At 42.9% G+C, this 18494-nt stretch overlaps 1 non-coding gene across 1 annotated transcript; it reads right to left on the bottom strand.

Annotated features, from left to right (window-relative positions):
• Positions 1-9434: 9434 nt before the first annotated feature.
• Positions 9435-9542, bottom strand: LOC120279833. Its single transcript, XR_005542133.1, has one exon. It is a non-coding gene; the product is annotated as a small nucleolar RNA R71 (small nucleolar RNA).
• Between the last annotated feature and the right edge of the window lie 8952 nt (positions 9543-18494).

Genomic DNA, 18494 nt, shown 5'->3' with positions numbered 1-18494 from the left:
CATTGAGCTAGTATGCCTTCAAACAAACTACTCTCTTCTTTGGCTATAGTATTCATCCTGGGGTCAATCTAGGGCAGCATTGAGGTCGTATGCCATGGTTCCATTTTTGACTTGAAAACTCTCTAGGTGCTACAGTGTTAGCTACAGTGATCTTGCTGTGGTGCGGATGCTACAGTACTCCAACTATAGTAAATGCGCTACAGTACCGCCCCTGTTTTTCTTCTCTTTTCCCCCAAAAGATATCTTCGTGTCCTTCGTAGCATTTTCGTGCCCTTGAAAGCAAATAACACACGATTAAGCACAAAACGAGCAACAATTCTTATAAAAAACATGCTAGAAGTATAGGATACATATACTGAAATATGTACATTTAGACACTTATCAGTGGGTAGTCGTATCCTGACAAATGGCATGTTGTGTATGTACCACAAGTGCAAGGGTTTATCAAAGTCATAATACCCCGGTGAGTGGCTAGTCAAATCCACATGGAATAGTGATTAGAAACACAAAGATTGCTATTTAACTAGAGTTAAGATGAATCGATAATGATGTGAATAACAATCAATGTAAAAGATGGGAGAGGCAATCGACAATAAATGGGGCACCCAGACATTGTTCACCCTAGGACTATTGTTTTAAGTGCAAGACCAATCATTATGTTTCCTAACTAATGCTCAATGAGTCGTGAAGATCCTTAAACACACATTCCCAAAACTTAAGGTCAATTGTGACTAACCCTACACTATGCCCCGGTGGAGAAATCTCTCAGTCTCGACACCTCACACTGTGCTAGGTTGCTTTAGGCTCTAGGGATTCTAAGTGACAAACCCTATTCCCTAAAATAGATCTAATGCTTTGGTCCAGGCGAAAGACCCCTAATCACAACTAAACCCCAGATACTAAGGATTATTTCAACACTTCACTCTATTGCTTGTGCAACTAAGTCGCAACAGAGTTTGTCTCTTAGAACTTCACTCTATTGTGACCGCAAAGAACTCTTGGAACGTAGAGGTAGGGTAAATCACGCTGGAGGGAAAAGGGGACACTCATCTACCTCTTGAGTCACCCTCTCAATCCTCTCTAATCTAGTATTGTCTAACATTGATGGTGTGTCATACATCCACAAGGATTACCAAAATGGATTCTTAACCCTAGTGACCCTCTAACGGAAAATCAACTCAAAAAGCATTCATAATTGGAACTCAATTAAAACATCAATTAAAGAAAGCATAATAAAAAGTCAAAGAAACAACATCATCCTAGGGTTTACAAGTCCAAGTACCCACTAGGGGTTTAGCTCTCCATGGAGAAAAATACAATCAATAATGAAATCAAAAGTAAAAATATGCAATCCATGAATAAAACACCCTTAGTGTTCATGTCAATGGTCTTGTGCAGGAGCCGCGTCTTCTCTAAACGTCCCGTTGTCAAGCCTAGGGCACACCTCGCTGGATCGTTGCCGATGAAATTTCTCCCAATAACTCTCTTCCGAAGAAAATGGGATGTCGAAGGCCGTAAACCCCTCCAAAACCAAGCCAAAGCCTCTCCAAAAACCTAGCTGCGGGCGCCTTCAAAGGTGGAGAAAAGATAGCCAAATATGGAAAAGTGGATCCTCAAATCAGGCTGAAATCGTGACTTAAATAGGGCTGGAATCGGGCAGCCACACGGGCATGTGGAATTTCCACATGCCCGTGTGAATCTCCACGAAATCAATTTTCTGCGGCCTGTGAACAATAACTGATGCGGTAAATTTCTACATTGATTTGCTACTATAGTACTCTGCGAAAAAATACTCTCGAATCCAGACTTTTCATCGAGGCAAAATAACTAGCACTGCGTCTATGTTGTAGATTGCGTTACATCTTCAAATAAAAAGCACATTTGATGACAATCTTGCTAGGTTTGCACAAGTCAAAACACATGAGTTTGACTGCCTTTATGTGCCCCCTCAATTTGCATATTTCCTTGAACCCAAGCTCGAAGTTGGCACACACTCACATGTCTTTGAGCACAACTTGTGTCTTCACTTTTGTTAACTCCAAGATTTCATCAACTAAGTGCACTCACAATCTACTTTGGCTTCTTTCTTCTATATTTGTCTCCACAACAATACATGCACAAAAAAACACAAATACACATGCATTAGCGATAAAAATCTGAGAAAAAGTAATGCTCATCATAGGAAAAAGAATACTTTGTATTACTAATGCACAGCTTTTCCTTGTCCTCAAAGCAAAAATAAAACATTAAAGTATAGAAGAAAGAAATATTGAAAGTGCTTAGCCTTTAGGTTCACCAAAGCATGCAAGGGAAGCATTCTACAAGTAAGGGGAATTTCAACACTAAATACGAAAAGAAATCAATGCTCTAGCTAAAAACTCGAATCAAAGAAGACAACAAACACGAAATCATGTGAGTGTGTGTAAAACGCGGCTCAAGTTGACCAAACGTTTACTTCTCAAAGTTCTAAGCATATGAGACTTATTTATATACAAGACAAAACAAAGAGATGGTAGTAACCTCACCCATCCTCTTAGGTAACCCTTTCCGAAGTGGCCGCTAAGGTGGTTTTCACACTTTCAGGTGGTAGCTCTTTCTAACGGGGCAGTAACTTTTACTCATCGCATGAGATAGTTCTTTCTCTCATTAGGGCAGAACAAGTATCCGACTTATGAGAGTAGCTTCATATATCATAGGTGGTAGCTCTTTTCACCAAATGCACAACCAAAACAACCATTTCATTTTTCAAAAATTAACATAATAAACAAAACTAATTAGTCCCTTAACCATCGAACTTGAGTTTCCACAAAGGTTTCAAGAGCGAGTAGTGAAATAAGTGTCAATCGGGCAAAAATTTCTTAGAAATTAAAAGTAAAAATTAGAGCATGAAAACATTCAATGTTAAAAAATTCTCCTAGACTTAAGAATATGATCATTGCAACTAAGATGAACCGCTATTGGCTACATGAGCATGTATTTTCAGTTAAAACTTGTGTAAAGAATATGTGTAATGTGAACTCCCTCCCACACTTAAGATGTACATTGCCCTCAATGCACGCATGCAAGCATGATAGGATATAAATCAAACAAAAGCATATGTGGAAGTGGGCAATTAAAACAATACTCCCCTGAACTCCAAATGGTACGTTTGATGGAGCTATATTCATTGAGAGTTGAGCCCCAATGAGTTGTGGAGCACACGCTGCCATAAGACCGTGTCCATGACTATTGCTCAAAGTCCATACTCACAAGACCATCTGCATGTATACACAAGGGGGTTCAGTGAAGCTCAACAAAAATAAAACAAACTCGATTATATAAAGATATGAAAATGAAGTACACCTCGAGACAACTGAAAATAAAAGACAAACTTAGAAGGAAAATACTTTTTGAGTAAAATACAAAAACTTTGAAAGCAAACAGTAAAGATGCCTCAAGCGTTGGTGTCACTGTTAGCTGCTCTACTGCTGGTGGCGGTGAAGAGGTAACTGGTGGATCGACTGGTGCTGGAGCTGGTGAGTGGGTAGTCAAATCCATAGGGAATAGTAATTAGAAACACAAAGATTGCTATTTAACTAGAGTGAAGATGAATCGATGATGATGTGAATAAGAATAAATGCAAATAGAAATAAGAAAAGAAGAAGGAGGCACAAATAATAGATAGGAGAGGCAATCGACGATAAATGGGGTACCCGGAGATTGCTCACCCTAGGAGTATTGTTTCAAGTTCAAGCCCAATCATTATGTTCAATAGTTAATGCTCAATGAGTCGTGGAGATCATTAAACACATGGTCCCAAAACATAAGGTCAACCGTGACTAACCCTACACTATGCCCCGGTGGAGAAATCTCTCAGTCTCGACACCTCACACTTTGCTAGGTTGCTTTAGGATCTAGGGATTCCAAGTGATAAACCCTATTCTTTAAAATAGATCTAACCATTTGGTCCAAGGGAAAGACCTCTAGTCACAACTAAGCCCCAGATACTAAGGCTTACTTCAACGATTCACTCTGTTGCTTGCGTAACTAAGCCCAAGCTGAGTTTGTCTCTTAGCACTTCACTCTATTGTGACCGCAAAGAACTCATGGAACATGGAGGTAGGATAAATCACGCCGGTCACAAGGATTACCAAAATGGATTCTCAACCCTAGTGTCACTCTAAGGGAAAATCAACTCAATAAGCATTCAAGATTGGAACTCAATTAAAACATCAATTAAAGGAAACATAATAAAAAGTCAAAGAAACAACATCATCCTAGGGTTTACAAGTCCGAGTACCCACTAGGGCTTTAGCTCTCCATGGAGCAAAATACAATCAATAATAAAATCAAAAGTAAGAACATGTAATCTATGAATAAAACACCCTTGGTATTTATGTCGGTGGTCTTGTGGAGTGGCTGTGTCTTCTCTAAAGGTCCCATCATCAATCCTAGGGCACATGTCGCCAGATCGTTGCTGACGAAAGCTTCCCCAATAAGTCTCTTCTTAATGAAACATGATGTTGAAGCCCATAAATACCTATATAACCTTTCCCAAGCCTCTCCAAAACCCTAGCCACAAGTGCCTCCAAAGATGGTGAAGAGATGAGCAAAAGATTGTAAATAGATTCTCCAAACGAGCTGAAATCACGACATAAATAGGGCTATAATAGGGCGTCCACATGGGAGTGTGCAATTTCCACATGCCCGTGTGAATCTCTAGGAAATCGATTTTTTGCGGCCTGTAAATAGTAACTACTATAGAGATTTACTATATTGCTTTGCTACAATAACCCGCTACAGTACTCTGCCAAAATACTCCTAAATCCACACTTTTCATTTAGGCAACATAAATGGTCACACATCTACGCTGTAGATTGCGTTGCATCTTCAAATAAAAAGCACATTTGACGACAATCTTGCTAGCTTTGCACAAGTCAGAACACATGAGTGTGACTGCCTTTGTGCCTCTCCAATTTGCATATTTCGTTGAACCCAACAGAAGTTGGCACACACTCACATGTCTTTGAGCACAACTTGTTTCTTCACATTTGTTAACTCCAAGATTTCATCAACTAAGTGCACTCGTAATATACTTTCACTTCTTTCTTCTATATTTGTCTCCACAATCCTGCATGCACAAAAGAACACAAATACACATGCATTAGTGATAAAATCTGAGAAAAGTAATGTTCATCACAACAAAAAATACTTCTTGTTACTAATACACAAGTACTTATCATATCCATAGGAATAGTGATCAGAAACACAAGGATTGCTATTTAACTAAAGTGAAGATGGATCATGACACGCGTCCGAATATGCGTGTAAACAGCAAGTACACGGGTGTTGAAGTAATAATATACCTGGTGAGTCGGGTAGTCAAATCCACAGGGAACAGGGCTACTAGTACTAACTTCTTCTCTGCTTTCTAGCCTAATGATAAATATAAAGGTGTGGTGATCTAATGTGCGAAGAAATGAATACCGGAGACGAATATGCAAGGGTGAAATGGACGGAGATCTCAATCAGTAAAAGTGGGGTATTCGGGCAATGCTCCCCCTAGGATTCAGGTATTAGGTACCGGATAAGCAAAGTGTTTCTATGATGAGTAAGTTAAGTCATGGAAATCCAAATATAATCGGATCCGACCTCCCGATCACCGATAGTAATCCCTTACGAGGTCCCAGTGGAGAAATCGCTCAATCTCAACAACTCACAGCATATATGACCGCAAAGCACTCTAGGGATTCCTAGAGGTGTATCTGATTCGTAAAGATTGATCCAACCATAATTCCCGTGAAGGATCCTTACCCCTACAAGGTCCCAGTGGAGAAATCTCTCAATCTCACGCCTCACACCAAATATGGTTGCATACAGCTTAGGGAACGAAGATAGAATACACCAATCGGAGGGGAAAGAGGATGCTCACTATCTCATGACTCACCCTCTCAACCCTCTTCAATCTTGAGATTCTAACCCTAATGGAGACCTCTCTCTTACCAAGGTAATAAATCATGCAAACCAAATAACCAAAAGATCAATAAGGCAAGCAAGCATTAGAAAATCAAGATTAAAACTTAATCAAACTCAGATTAAATAGAAACACTAATCAAATCCTGAAAATATGAGAATCCTAGGGTTCACAAGCCCAAATACACTCTAGGGTTTTTAGCTCTCCATGGAGAAACATACAAAAACACACCATCAATGAATGAAAGTACATTAAAACCATAGAAATAAACCCCTTATATATGAGCGGATGGCCTTGATGGAAGCTTTTGACATCTTAAAGGACCCACTCGGGAAGCTAGGTTCACTAGTGGCTTCCTTGATGCTATGATGGAGGAGGAATCGATCAAAGGCGGGTGACGAAAGCACCTCCAAAGTATAGACCTCTTCTCCAAACACTAGCCGTCTCACCCCTCGAGGCGCACAAAGATGAGAAAGAATAGAGGCAAAGCGGCTGTTGTTGGCCTTATACCTCGATGCATCACGTGGCCCTCACGCTGCCGTAATGGATTTTCCACGCAGCGTGGGATCTGAGGGAAATTTCCACGGCGCTCAGGTCCATGTGCTACTGATGCTTTTTCACAAAACTCTGTCCAAACACTATTCTCTTAAGGCCACATATCCGGGCACACGTCCATGTGGTAGGCTATAAAACTTTTCATCATTGAAGTATCTTTGAGAGGTCTTGCAATCTTCACAAAGAGAAGGAACATGAAGATGTGGCTGCCTTTGTGCCCTTCCAACTAGTGAATTGACTTGAATCTTCTTGGGAAGTTGGCACACATCTCCACGTTTATAGAGCTCCTCCTCAGTGTCTTGGTCCTTGAAGTGAACAAGAACTCCCAACATTGTGTCTTTATAGCCTATCTTTTGCTTCCTTTTTACTCTTCAAGGGCATTCACTACCTATATGCATAAAGAACACCAAATACATAATATGAGACATAAATCATTTTAAAAATGATGCTCAATGCATGTAAAACATATATAAATATATGTCTACTCAAGCACTTACCAGATCATTAATGGTATGAACAATATCAATATGAAAAGAAATAAAAAGAACAAGGAAGAGAGACGCTATAAAAAATGTGAGGAAAGGCAATCGACATAAAAAGGGGCACCCATATTTTCCTCTCCCTAGAACTACTGCTTGAAGTGTAAGACCAACTATTATGTCTCCTAATTTAATCTTAATGAGTCTTGGAAATCCTAAATTACATTGTTCCAAACCTAAGGTTGTGACTAACCCTGCATTATGACCCAGCGGAGAAATCACTCAGTCTCAACACTTCACATTGTGCAAAGTTGCTTGATAAGTGCTTGTGTGATATGAATGCGAAGCATTCTTTCCTTATGTTGAGCATTACTTTTCTCAGGTTTTTACATTAATATGTGTGTTTTTATGTTACTTTTATGCAGGTATGGTTGTGAGGCTGAGTATGAAGGAAATAGGCCAATGTGGATCATAATGCACCTATTTTGGAGAAGATCTTGCTAAGGTTCAAACACGAAGAGATAGGACAGGTGTGAGATGCTAGAGTGTGTGCCAACCTCCTCGCATTCGAGTGAGTACATCCATTTGGAGGGGCACAAAGGCAGTCACACTCGAGCATTCCGTCTTATGCATATAAGAATAGGAGCTCCACCAACATATATATCATTGAAGACACAAGTGATTCACGACGTGAGCGTGTATGCGTTTTACGTTACCCGTTTCCATCTAATGCACTGCATTCATAGCGCGAGAAACCCGAGAGAAGCGAGAGAATCCACGCAGGCTTGTGGAAATTATCCATGCACGTGTGGAAATTCCGCTACGTAGCGTGTATCATCCACGCCCATGGAGTTGCCCGAATCCGGCCCTATTTAAAAGCCGATTCAGCCCCGATTTTTGGTATTCTTTTTCTCCATCTTTTCCCCAACTTGCGAGGAGGGCTTCGTCTCAGGGTTTCAAGGGGTATTGGCCAAGGTTTTGGAGAGGTTCTACGGCTCGACCATCGTGATTCCATTAGGAAGAAGGTTGGTGAGGGGGAGCTTTGATCGAGGCGTATCCTATACCTGGGACTGAAGGAATACTTGGATGCGAGTAGAGGACTTTCCACAAGACCATCGACACGACCATCGAGGGGGTTTCTTTTATGGATTCATTGCTTTTACATTCGATTTCTTTGATTGTACTTAGCTCCATGGAGAGCTAAACCCTAGTGGGTACTTGGGTGATTGTGAACCCTAGGATGTATTCGTTTCATTGAACTTCTTTATTATGCTTCCAATAAATTGATGTTTATTGTGAGTTCCAACCTTGAATGCTTGATTCTATGAACATTTCCCTAGAGTGACACTAGGGTTGAGAGTTCTTGTTGGTAACCTTGTGAGTGAGTGACACACCACGGCGTTAGACAAAAGCTAGGTTGGAGAGGGGTTGAGAGGGTGAGTCGAGAGGTGCAGGGACCGTCCCCTTTCCCCTCCGGCGTGATAGATTCTACCTCATTCCTCGAGTTCTTCTGCGGCCATAATAGAGTGAATGGTCTAAGGGATGAATCTCCGCTGGTACCCCATCTTTATCGATTGCCTTGCCTCCTCCTTACTTTTGCTATCTTACTTGTTGCTTTTAATTTCTGAGAATTGAATCATTATCACACTTATCATTGTTGATACTCACATAGCTAAGAATCGAATTAAGTGTCTTTACTCTCTACTCCCTGTGGATTAGACCCCGCTCACCCGGGATTATTACTTTGACAAACCCGTGCACTTGCGGGATATAACCAGGAGGACCTTGTCAAGTTTTTGGCGCCGTTGCCGGGGACTAGGCGTTTAGAGATACTTTGCACTTTGTTTTGTTAGCTATTTCACCACACATTTTATTTCATATCTTCTTATTCTATCATCGTTCTGATTTTCTTTTTCCTTATTTTTGGTGCTATTTGTCGGGGACCTTAGCTATTTCACCACACTTTGCTTGAACATACACTTCGAAGGAAAGGGAAAGAACCTGTACTAGAACGATGCCTAATCAGTGATTTGGAAGTAGAAGGATCGCAGCAGGCGAGAACAAAAATGAGCAACAACGAACACTATCAATTATGCGGACCTTCAGATGTTGGGGACACAATCGAGTATTGTGCGTCCCCCAGTCATGTTCGAACTTCGAACTAAAGCCGGCATTCATCCATATGCTCCGACGATCCGCACAATTCAGCGGTTTTGGGCCGATGAGGATCCAAAGCAGTCACATAGAAACTTCCTCGAGGGTGTGCGACATCTCTGAAGATAAATGGTGTGATGGATGATGCCATCAAATTGAGAGCCTTCCCATTTTTCCTTAAAGGGGAAAAGCAAAGCAATGGCTACACTCATTACTTAGAGCATGAATCACTACATGGGAGGAGATGGTAGAAGCTTTTCTAGCCCGTTATTTTCCTCCCGGAAAATCAGACAAAGCTTGGGAATGAGATCTCATCCTTTATGCGAGTTGGAATTGGAGTCTCTATTTGAGACATGGGAAAGGTTTAAGGAACACTGCGAAAAGTGTCAGCAACACAGTTCCGGAGTGGATGATTGTTCAAACCTTCTACAATGGTTTTGAACGAGTACAAAGACAACTCTTGTATACTGACGAGAAGGTACCTTAGGTAGCAAAAACCCCGAGCGAAGCATGTCAATTAATTGAAGAAATGGGGTTAAATAGCTACAAGTGGAGCAGCTAGGGAGAAGAAAAAGGTGGCGGGTCTCCATGAAATTGATCGCGGTAACTTCATTGGCGGCCCAAGTGGAGAGTTTGAGTAAGAAGCTAGATTTTATAGCCGAATAGAGTTGCGTGACCATGACCAATTGCACGGTTGTGGTGGAGGACATGCTCCCTCCGATTGGCCAAATAAAGTCATTGGTGATGTTTCTTGAGTTGAGAATGTTGACTTTGTAGGTAATGGAATGAGACCTCGAGGATTCCATCGACAACACCTACAATTCAGGTTGGAAGAATCATCCCAACTTTTCATGGAGTAATCAAGGACCACGAGAAGACCATGGGGCCATCGGGGTTCTAACAACAACAAAAAAAGCCCTCAAGTGGAAAACAGAATTTCGAGGCTTGGAGCCCGAATGATAGATTTAGAGAAGCACTTTGCTTGATTTGTTCAATCAGCAAAAACAAGGTTTGAATCGATCGAGGTGTGCTTGCAATCACACCGCCTCCTTGCACAATCTTCAAAAATCAAGTGGGGAAAATTGCGAAGTCTCTCCGAAAGGCCACATAGAAGTTTACCAAGCAACACGAGACCAACCCGAGAGGAACATGTGAAGGCGATCGCTTTGAGAAGCGGTCGTGAGGTTGAAGGGAGGCTTCCGGGTGAGAAGCTCGAAAGAACACGCTACTCGAGGTTGTAGAGGTTGAGAAGGGAGCAAACAAAGAGAAAGAGGTGGCACCCTCACCTTTCAAGCCAAGAATCCCTTATTCCTCTAGATTGAAGAATGACCAAAGGGATGAGCAAGTATAAGAAGTTCTCGAGTTTGTTCAAGCAACTCCACATCAACATTCCTTTTGTTGAGGGCTTTGGCTCAAATGCCTAAGTATCGAAGTTCCCTGAAAGACCTATTGACCAACAAGAGGAAATTGGAGGAGAGTGCTTTAGTGGTGCTTGATGCTTCATGCTCGGCGGTGTTGCAAAAGAACATGCCGAACAAGAAGAAGGACCCGGAAGCTTCATTATTCCGTGTAACATCGGCTACTTAGGTGAGGAAATGGCATTGGCGGATTCAGGGGCAAGTATCAACGTCATGCCATATACTTTCTTCCAAAAGCTAGGCTTGGGTGAGCCTAGGCCTACTCGGATGACTTTACAATTGGCGGACCGAGCAGATCGGCCTCAGGAGGCATCATTGAAGACGTGCTTGTCAAGGTGGACAAGTACATTTTTCCGGTTAACTTCGTAGTGCTAGATGTCTATGAGGATGCTGATGTACCCTTGATACTTGGAAGACCGTTTTTGCGGACTTCCAAAGCATTGATGACATGGACTGAAGAGCTCACAGTGAGAGTCGGAGACGATAAGCTCACTACACGCCTGCTTTGAAGCCATGCGGCATTCTCTCGTCTTTGATGACACTTTGTATTTTCTAGACATTGCCGATGAGATTGTTGATGAATATATCTAGGAAATGTTCAACCCGGATCCGTAGTAAAGGTTTGTTCGACCAGAGGAGAGCAATGAAGAAGTAATGATGCTTGGTTCGAATGGAGAGGAAACATCTACCCCGGGGATCTTGAAGAAGGTGCTCCGGAAAATGAAGAGAGCTAGGAGACGCCACCGAAAAAGCCCCAAGACTGTTGGAGACATACATGAGCCAAGGAAGTTGGATGAACGATTGCTAGGTGGTCCGAAGCCCGATAGTACACCCTATACCCTTAAGAGACTTTGCTCGTCATGCTTTCAAGTTATGGGTAAGAGAGCAACCTTCATTCATGAACCCCCGTGAGGTAAGAAAGATACGTCAAGCTTAGTGACATTAAACAAGTGCTTCTTGGGAGGCAACCCAAGTGTTTTCTATTTTCGTACCTTTTAGTTTAGTTTGTTTGCATGAATAAATTGTTAAGTGTTGGTGTTTCAATTTTTGAGTGCTTGTGCTGCGATTTTATTGTGGGTTTTTAAAAGAATTCATTGTGTGTTTTGTTGCGAATTGGCGAAAATTGGTCGTTTGAGTTCTATTTTGTGTTTTTATCTGGCAAATTTTGCATAATAGGGTAGGCTCTGAGTGTGTCAACATGTTCAGAATATTTCTGCAGAGCCTGCAGGTTTTTCTAAGTCATCTAGAGAAAACACACGGGTGTGGAAATTTCCGTGCGCCTGCGTGGATGTCTCTGTGAACTCATCCAGAGAGGGCACGGGCGTGCGGTTGCCCTCTGGGCGACCACCTGGGACTAAGCGCACGCCCGGATGGGTAATTTCCACACGCAGGCGTGTGCCTTCTTACGATGTTGGGCGATTTTTCCCGAGAACACGCAGGGCGTGGACTCCGCCCTTGTGGGTGACCTGTGAACCACACTGCAGGGCGTGGGTAATTTCAGCGCCGCGTGCGAAACTCTGCAGGTTGCTCCCTCCAACCCGAGAAAAACACGTAGTCGTGCGGGCTGCCCCGTGAATTGGGCTTGTGAATGTCCACGCCCGTGGGGAATTTCCGCGCGGGCGTGGGGAAGACTGATATCTTTCTCGGATGTCCGGGGAAGCCCGCGGGCGTGCGTGCCGCACTGTGGAGTGCAGCGCGCAGGCGTGGATATTTTTCCGCGCGCCCGGGTGTGATATCATTCTAAGTCGGTGAGAGTTTTTCGAGAGCGATAGGGGCGTGCGTGCACCCACTGGGAGTTTTTGAAGTGAGGCGCACGGTGGGGGAATTTCCACACGCCCGTGTGGATCTGCGAGAATGTCAAAAAGTCATGAGTTCATTTAAAGAGGATGATTTCTCTCCCTCTTCACGACTCCTTTTTAACTTGAAACACTCTCACAATACTCTCCTAGTCCATTGCACCAGTTTGGTGGGATTTTAGCAAAGTTTTCCTGCTGACTCTTCATTTACTCACTTCTCCTCGTCGGTAAATCCTTTTTCATCATCTTCTTCACTAATTCATGATTTCTATTGATTAATCTGGTTAATAATGCTTCATTTCTTCAATTGGAACAATGATTTATGTTTAGAACGAAGTTAGAGATATTATTGAGTTGTATTATTGGATTGTTGATGCTTGGTCGATGCGGTTCTCACGCCCAGTGAATCCACCGAGGCGTGCGGAAATTCCACACGCCACGTGTGGATTTTTGCAATATTGTTTTATCAACTTGTTTGACTAATTTTGTTTAAATTTCGCAGATCATGGCACCTAGGTCAAAGAAGCAAGGCGATAAGAGGCCACGTGAGTCATCCTCCGAGCCAGGGCATGTGATTTGCGATTCCCGAACATCGAGTCCGTTATGGCGCTTATCGAGACTCCGCTTGCAGACGGACTCGATTCTCGGACACGACTATACTACGAGATCTTGACGAGAGGAGATGAGTTCGATGATGAGGTTGAGGACCTTGTTTCAGATGGTGGGTGGCGACAGTTGTTGACGATTAGAGAGCCAGCCATCTGAGAGTTTGCACTGGAGGTGCTCTCCTTGTTCGAGTTTGATAGAGCCTTTGCTAACCCGGCAGTTTGGGCACCATTCGATTCGAGTGTTTGGGACGCCACCATAGCTTAAGCATTATGCGAGTTTTCCATACTACTTGGTTTATACGAGGAGGCATTCACGGATCTGAGGGAGTATGCGCATTGCCTACTAATGTATCCTTGAACCTTGACCCGAGAGAGCTTCTGAGTGCTATGTGGTCAAGGTCGATCTGACTTGAGGGGTGTCCAAGGCCACGTACCTTTCCCAACCTGCCTACAGATATTTTCGCACGCCATCATGAGTAGGTCGGTGAATGGCCGTGGGGGCAGTACTAGTGTCTTGAGCCGTCAGGAGTTGTTGTACTTGTACTCGATGGTGAGAGAGCGTCTGCGATCCACTTAGGGCACATCTTGGCGATTACGTCGGACATCGAGGACGATATGCTGGGCGGGAGGCGATCTTCTCGGGCCCTGCATTCACGAGATTAGTGCTTTGGGTATGGGTCTCTTGGATTCGATTCACTGGGGGCCAAGAAGGCAGTGTACCCACTCCCACAGGTCTAGAGGCGATGATGTTGATGGGCATGGTCCGCGGGGTTCGGACGGGGGTTTTACGTTAGTCCTACCAGCCCGGGAGATAGGCGAGGATGAAGGTGATGGCCGGAGCATCTCGACCCACCCGAGCCTCAGCCCGCATCGATGGAGACCGAGGCACCTCCAGCGGCCGAGGAACCACCCCAGTGCATATGTTTTCACCATCTCGAGCCAATGATCGCTTTGAGAGGCTCGCGAATGCTATAGGAGTGGTCCGAGCTGAGATTGCCGAGATTAGGGCTACTGCAGCTACTCGGTACCACGAGTTCATGGCACGTTTCAACATATACGATGAGATTCTAGAGCGAGGCGTTGCCTCATCATTTGTCCTGCGGTAGGGACTCTTCAGAACCCCTCGGTTTCTCCAGTGCCTCCCTCTTGACCCCGACCTGGAGGACCCACTATATGCTTCCACTTGATAGGCGTGTGAGCCGAGAGTGACTCGATACTTGACCTTTCTTTTTACTTTCATGCATTTTACTTTATCTTATTTTTCTTGTTTTTTTAGACTTGTTCACTCGAGAAAGGATTTTCCTTACGAGTTTATGTTATTAGCATTATCGAGTTGTATTCATTGCTTCATCTTTTATACACTCGAGTTATTTTTATTTTTCTTGAGCTTCACTGAACCCCCTCGTGTATGCGTGCAGATGGTCTTGTCTTCACGGAGAGTGAGACTTAGTCATGGGCAAGGTCAAGGTGCTTTGGCACTTGACCGTGTGAGCCTTCACAACCCGTTGGAACACTACTCCCATGGAATTTGTTCATCAAACACAACACTAGAGTCGGGGGAGTATTGTTTTGATTACTTCTCCCACATCTATTTTTGAATGATATATTTTTGAGTGAGCTTGCATGGTACATTGAGGACAATGTACAACTTAAGTGTGGGGAAGAGTTTCATAGTGCACACTATTTTTCTATTGTTCTTGATTGTTATATGCTCACACTAGCCAATGGCAGTTCACCTTAGTTGCAATGTTTGTATTCTTAAGTGCGGGAGAATTCTTAACATTGAATGTTTTCATGCTCTAGTTCTTGCTTGAATTTTTAGGAATTTTTGCCCGATTTACACTTAGTGTACTATTCACTCTTTGAACTCTACTGGAAACTCATGTTTGATGTTAAAAGAGACTAGTTAGGTTTAATTTTTTTGTGTTAAACTACGAAAATGAAAATGAAAAGAAGGAACAAAAATAGTTTTTATTGTTTATTTGTGTTTGTTGGGTGGAAAGAGCTACCACCTATGAAGTATGAAGCTACTCTCACAAGTCGGATACTAGTTATGCCCTAATGAGAGAAAGAGCTATCTCATAGGATGAGTGAAAGCTACCACTCGGGTAGAAAAGAGCTACCACCTCGAAAGTGTGAAAGCCACCTTAGCGGCCTCTTTGGAAAGGGCTACCTTAGAGCATTGATTTTTCGTATTTAGTGTTGAAAATTTCCTTACTTGTACAATGCTATCTTTGTATACTTTGGTGAACCTAAGGCCAAGAACTTTCAATATTTTTCTTCATTGATGCACGAATGTTCTGATACGGCCGAGAATCCACATGGGCATGTGGAAATTATCACGCCCATGTGGACATTCCACTACGAGGCGCGTGTATAAAGTCCCACGACCATGGAGTTGCCCGATTCCGACCATATTTAAAAGCCGATTCAGCCCGATTTTGGTATTCTTTTTCTCCATCTTTTTCCCCAACTTGCGAGAGGGCTTGGCTAGGGGTTTGAGGGTATTGGCCAAGGTTTTTGGAGAGGTTCTCTGGCTCCGACATCGTGATTCCATTAGGAAGAAGGTTGGTAGGGGAGCTTCGATCGGGCGTATCCTATACCTGGGACGAAGGAATACTTGGATGATGAGTGAGAGACTTTCCACAAGACCATCGACCACGACCATCGAGGGGTTTCTTTATGGATTCATTGCTTTTACATTCGATTTCTTTTGATTGTACTTAGCTCCATGGAGAGCTAAACCCCTAGTGGGTACTTGGGTGATTGTGAACCCTAGGATGTATTCGTTTCATTGAACTTCTTTATTATGCTTCCAATATATTGATGTTTATTGTGAGTTCCAACCTTGAATGCTTGATTTTATGAACATTTCCCCTAGAGTGACACTAGGGTTGAGAGTTCTTGTTGGTAACCTTGTGAGTGAGTGACACACCACGAGCGTTAGACAAAGCTAGGTTGGAGAGAGTTGAGAGGGTGAGTCGAGAGGTACAGGACCGTCCCCTTTCCCCTCCGACGTGATAGATTCTACCTCCATTCCTCGAGTTCTTTGCGGCCATAATAGAGTGAATGGTCTAAGGGATGAATCTCCGTTGGGGCCTAGTTACGCGTGCAATGGAGTGAAGCGTTGAGGTGATCTTAGTATCTAAAACTTAATTGTGCCTAGGGACCTTCCGCCTGGACCAAAGGGTTAGGTCTAAATCTTGGAAGATATTTATCACTTGGAATCCCTAGAGCTCATTGCAACTCTATGCGAGTGCGAGGTGTTGAGATTGTTCGATTTCTCCTCCGGGACATGTATATAGTTAGGCATAGTTGACCTTAGATTTGGGACTATGTATGTATGGATTTCCACGACTCACCATTGCATCGATTAGGAAGCATAATAGAGGGTTCTTGCACTTGAAACGATTATCCTAGGTGAAGCATTATCCGAGTACCCCATCTTTATCGATTGCCTTGCCTCCTCCTTACTTTTGCTCTCTTACTTGTTGCTTTTAGTTCCTGGGAATTGAATCGTTATCACACTTATCATTGTTGATATTCCACATAGCTAAGAATCGAATTAAGTGTCTTTACACCCTAATCCCAGTGGATTCGACCCCGCTCACCCGGGATTATTACTTCAACAAACCCGTGCACTTGCGGGATATAAGCAAGGGGACCTTGTCATTGCTTAAAGCTCTGGGGATTCCAAGTGATAAATCCTATTTCCTAACATAGATCTAACCCTTTGGTCCAGGAAAAAGATCCCTAGTCACAATTAAGCCCTAGCACTAACTAATATTTCAACGCCTCACTCTATTGCTTGTGCAACTAAGCCCGGTAGAGTTCCTCTCTTAGCACTTCACTCTATTGTGACCCCAAAGAATTCTTGGAATACGGAGGTAGGATAAATCACATTGAAGGTGAAAGGGGACGTTCCACTACCTCTCGATCCACTCTAATCTTGTTTTGTCTAACTCCCATGGTGTGTCACTCACTCACAAGGTTTACCAATGTGGGCTCTCAACCCTATTGTGACTCTAAGGGATAACCCATTCAATAAGAATTCAAGATTGGAACTCAATTAAAGACATCAATTAAAGAAACATAATAGAAAGGTCAAAGAAACAATATCATGATAGGGTTTATAAATCCATATACCCAATAGGAGTTTGGCTTTCCATGGAGCAAGATATAATTAATAATGAAATCAAAAGTAAGAACATGTAATTCATAATTAAAACCACCTTGGTATTTGTGTTGATGGTCTTGTGGAGTTACTGTGTCTTCTCCAAAGTTTCTTTCGTTAAGCCTAGGTCACACCTCGCCAAATAGATTCTGATGAAAGCTCCCCCAATAACTGTCTTCCGAAGGAACGTGGTGTTGAAAGTCATAGAACCACTCCAAATACCTTGCCAAAGCCCCTCTAAATGCTAACTGCAATTGCTTCCAAAGATGGTGAAGAGATGGGCAAACAATGGGAAAAAGATTCCCCAAACGGGCTAAAATCGCAACTTAAATAGAGCTGGAATCGGGCATCCACATGGGCGTGTCAAATTTCCACACGCCCATGTGAATCTGCTAGAATTGATTTTTCAGCGGCCTATAAATTATAACTACTACAGTAATTTGCTACAGTAGCTCCGCCAAAATACTCCCGAATTCACACTTTTCATCGAGGCCACATGAACGGGCACACATACATGCGGTAAATCACGTTGTATCCTCAATAAAGTCATATATAATGACAATCTTGCTAGCATTGCACAAGTCGGAACACATGAGTGTGACTACCTTTGTGCCCCTCCAATTTGCATGTTCACTCGAGCACAATGGAGGTTGGCAGACACTCATATGTCTTTGAGCACAACTTGTGTCTTCACATTTGTTTACTATAAGATTTCATCAACAACGTGCATTCATGATCTATGATAAGTGCTTGAGCAGACATATTTTTATATATGTTTTACATGCATTGAGCATCATTTTTACTATGGTTTATGTCTCATATTGTGTATTTGGTGTTCTTTAATGCATATAGGTTGTGAATGCCTTGAAGAGTAAAAAGGAAGCAAAGATAGGCTATAAAGACACAATGTTGGGAGTTCCTGTTCAATTCAAGGACCAAGACACGAGAGGAGTTCATAAACATGGAGATGTGTGCCAACTTCCCAAGAAGATTCAAGTCAATTCACTATTTTGGAAGGGCACAAGGAGCCACATCTTCATATTCCTTCTCTTTGTGAAGATTGCAAGACCTCTCAAAGATACGCCGATGAAGAAAAAGTTTTTATAGCCTACCACATGGGCGTGTGCCCGGACATGTGGCCTCAAGAGAAGAGTGTTTGGATCGCATTTTTGTGAGGAAAGTCATCGTAGCAAATTTAATGTAGTAATTTCACCGCAATACAGACTACAAAAGCAGCAAATTATTGGTCTCACGCCGCCCGCTGCGGAAAATTCCTCGCAGCACGCGCGTGGAAAATCCACACCCGCGACAAAGCGCACGTGATGCACGGGATCTACGGCCCATAAACAGCCGCTTT

This window comes from Dioscorea cayenensis, chromosome 16, assembly GCF_009730915.1.
Source record: "Dioscorea cayenensis subsp. rotundata cultivar TDr96_F1 chromosome 16, TDr96_F1_v2_PseudoChromosome.rev07_lg8_w22 25.fasta, whole genome shotgun sequence".
In the NCBI taxonomy this organism is placed as follows: Eukaryota; Viridiplantae; Streptophyta; class Magnoliopsida; order Dioscoreales; family Dioscoreaceae; genus Dioscorea; species Dioscorea cayenensis.
The sequence above is the reverse complement of the archived record's forward strand: the minus strand, read 5'-3'. Positions and strand labels throughout refer to the sequence as shown.